Genomic DNA, 4,142 nt, shown 5'->3' on the forward strand with positions numbered 1-4,142 from the left:
GAAGCTTTTACTGTTTCTTAGGAAGACACGCCGGATGTAAGGCGTTAAACTCGTTTAAACCAATTTTGAATAAGCTACTTCTTAGGCTGGGGTTTCTGTAGGGCCCGGATGAGCTGGGTTGGAAAGGATTCAGCATATAGATCAGAAAGTGTTTAAAAAAAAAAAAAAAAAAAGGCCACGCTCAAAACCCCAGACTACAGTTTTCCTCACCAGATTCTGATGGGACGATGTCTCAGTAGCACCGCCAATGTGTGTGTAATTGACTGATCCAGTCAGTAGGGGGCCTGACTCCACAACGTTCAAGAGAATAACACACACACACACACACACACACACACACACGCACACGCTATTAAGCTAAACCAAAGAGAAGGCAGCAGGCCCAAATATTCATATTGTACTGGAATTCATAAATAACTAAAAATCTTTGATTCTCTTCTGTTTTCTCCAAAAGGGAAACAGTTTTAACACATGGGATTAGGGTCACAAAAGATTTTCTTTATTTCCTCCTGCTCATGTTTAACTCACTGTTAGGTCACAGAAGGAAAAAATCAAACTGGTAATAAAATCTCTCATTTTATCACCAGCAAGTTCAAACTGGCATACAGTTTGGAAAAATGAAACCATGTTTTAAAATCCTATGATTACATGTTTAAATAAATTATAGTTTAGAAGGAGATTCCTGTGGGTATATTTGCTAGTACATAAGAGAATGCTTATGTGCACAGAGATTTAATTACACATATGGAATCAAAATGTAGAATTGAACAACCTTTCAGAAAATGTTAAAACGATGCTTTAGGCTAAAAGAAACTGAAATTCTGCATTTATATGACTGCAACCCTTCAAGATTCTTGAACATAAATAGTTCAAGTAAAGTATTTTATAACTCAATTAAAATGACAATAATGGTTTTTTCAGGCCCCCGTAGCTGATATAACTTTAAACTATTGCCATGTATAAATGTGTAAAGTTACCCCACAATGAAGGTTATTTTCTTAATAATTTTTAAAATAAATGGGATTAAAAATTGCTCCTATCTTCTTTTGAAACCAACTGAAATAAATTAAAAAGCATTACTATTAAGAAATACTATTGGATGACCACAGAAAACATTTAGGGAGGTAATGTTACTATATTATCTTTTATGATATTAACCAATATTAAGTAGAACATATTGGTACATGTAAACATATTTTCATTAAAAATCAACATAAATAATACATATACTCACATCTAAACCAAAGTATTTTATTTTATGCATGGCTAGGCAGATTATACTTAATAAAATTGAGCTTTTGGCATAATTTAGAAAGCAAACATGAATGTAATCCCATAGGATTTTCTATTTTAATGCATGGGAAAGAGGCCTTTAGGGATTTATTTCACCATTCTTCCCAAATGACTTCAGAACAGACCTTACAATGCAGGTATGGTGAAAGAGACATACCTGTTATGCTGTAAGAGTGGAGGCAACTTTAAGATTTTTCATAATAAAATTACTTAGTAGAACCTATTTTTAGCATTAAAAGACATTTTAAATTACATTTGGACAAACTCATTCACAGCATTCGTTGTCATTGGGCACTAAGTCACATTACTGATAGAAGAAATAAATTTTCACTTTGAAAAAAATCTGTTTCTGAAAATACAAATTGAGTTTTTACTTCTGAAAGTTTTTTTATTATTCTGCTTTTGCCATTTCATTTGCATTGATAGGATATTAATTGACCAAATTGTTCCTTTCTCATAGGATGGTTAAAGAACAAGTCTATTGCTTTGTTAATATTCACATTTTGGGTAGTTGTAGCTTTTATTCAGTATTTCTCAGCTGATTTTTACCAAAAAGCACTTAACACAAATACTTTTAAAATTATTTCTTACTTTGATACAGAACTCAGTACAAGAAATGTGTAAAGATGTGCAGAAAAAAAAAAAACAGCATTCTTTTTTCTAGAAGCATCTTCTTGTAAATTAAAATTATGAAACTGAACATATGGTAAAACCTCATGCCACTCAAACAGTATTTTGCATAATAAAAATCCTTCATTTTTTTGTTAATACTTGACACACAGTTCCCATCTCCTAAATACTTGCTTTAAAGTTAACCACTTACTATTTTCTTAAGAACTATTTTTTATTAGGCAAAGAAGAATAACTTTGGTTTTAGATTTCATTGCTAATTTTAGTAAACATGGGCATCACTAAAATGTACAAAGTCCTAACAGACAGTGTAAAGATTCTGAAAATAAGTTGCTACATGCTAAGAAAATATCAAATATCTGCAAATTCTAAAAGTAGTTAATAACATTAGTAACACTACCAGTATTGGATAGCATTTATTTAAACTTAGATAAAATACATACATTTTGCAAGTTTTTATATGTAAATCACAGCTGGCTAGTTTTTGTTCTATCTTTAATGATAAAATAACCACTTTTGATTTTTTCCTTAGACTAATTGGTGGATAGAATGTCTCAATTTAATTTACAAAATGAAGGTATTGATAATATTGCAACAGAGACATATATGCCCTTTTCCTCATCATAATTCTGCAATTATCAAGCCTACAATTTTAACACTACAAAAGTAACTTAAAGCAAGGACCCTTATAGTGATAAGTAATAAATCTAATTACCATATCCTTTGAATAGATGTAATATAAATTTCATTGCTCACTTAAAAGTTCTAAAGTTAACAGCATAAACTTGAAGTTGAGTAATTAAGTAATCCTTATATAGACACTTATTAAAGTATTTATACATATTATCTTAAATCTACATCTATCATTTTGCCAATTAAAATTAGGACTTTAATTGCAATTAAGTAATTTAATTGCCAATTGAACAGCAAAATTGCTAAGTGACTAATTTTAATGCCTATTTTAATTACCAATCATGACTGGGGAGGGAGCTAATCAAGTTACATCAAGCAGTACCAGAGTAATGATGTGAAAAAAAAAAAAAAAGGTAGAACAAACATTCAAGGCTACATGCTTCAAAAAAAAGAAACATAAATTAAATAAATGCAAACACAATCGTATAACTGCATAAAATACTGTATTTCAGTATCTCAATACAGAACATGAAAGGAAACAAGATTAATTAAAGAAGCCCCTGTCAATCTTCAAAGTAAGGACAACCAAAGTCAAATTTTATATGGTATTTACATGGCACCCATGCTAACCCAGATAAAAACAAAAGCTGTATACAGCCGAGAATAAAAGGCTGTTTCCTGCTTGGCTGGTTAAATATTTGCAGACTGGTAGTTAAAAAACAAATCTTAAATGAAATACCATAAAAGAGAGAAACAAGTTTCCAAATGCAACAACGTGGATTTTGCATTTGAAAAGCCAACAGGGCAAGTGCAACGGGGCACTATACTCTTTCCTGGTTGTTCCTCTCAGCCACAATCACTTGAATGAAGACTTCTACGAGAGGCCTAATGCCTATCCATAGCTGTCCCATGTTTACCTTGAGAAAAACAGACTCCTGGCCAATCTTAAATACTTAGCATGGGGAATATACCTAATTCTAATAGTCTTTCTTCATTCAGTTAGAATAAACATGCACACTCAAGATAAAGGCTGAAAACCAGCAGGCAACCAGAATCACTGGTGAAAATTTTCTTGGACAACACAAACATATTTTCAAAAGTTTTCATATTCAGACTAATTCTCAGATTAGCAATATGGAAGGGCACTATTGAAAGGAGGAGGTGAAGCTGAGAACTCAAAAAACAGAAAGTGATTCCCTGTAGGCAGTAACAATTCTAGTACTTTCTGACTATAGGGTTTCCCTTGGCAGCCAGCCACCTCATTTAGAGTAACAATGGACATCCATCAAATCTTCATTTAAAATAAAAGTCATGCTGCAAGATACATATTTTTGTTGTCATATATATATATACACACACCAAAAGTATACCTACCTATGTCTACAAAAGGGTCCAAGATTTTTAATGAAATATAGGTAAGCCTATAACTTGATGAAAAGCGTATCATGCGGCTCGGGATTGTATTTACTAATGGACTTCAATTCTGAAATGAAGCACAGCAGGACTTTCGGCCTGGCTTTTGAAGAAGGAACACTTTAATAATCACTGGGCCTGACAAAAGACTGCAATATCTGTTCATGACAATA

This window comes from Piliocolobus tephrosceles, chromosome 11 (assembly GCF_002776525.5).
Source record: "Piliocolobus tephrosceles isolate RC106 chromosome 11, ASM277652v3, whole genome shotgun sequence".
NCBI lineage: Eukaryota > Metazoa > Chordata > Mammalia > Primates > Cercopithecidae > Piliocolobus > Piliocolobus tephrosceles.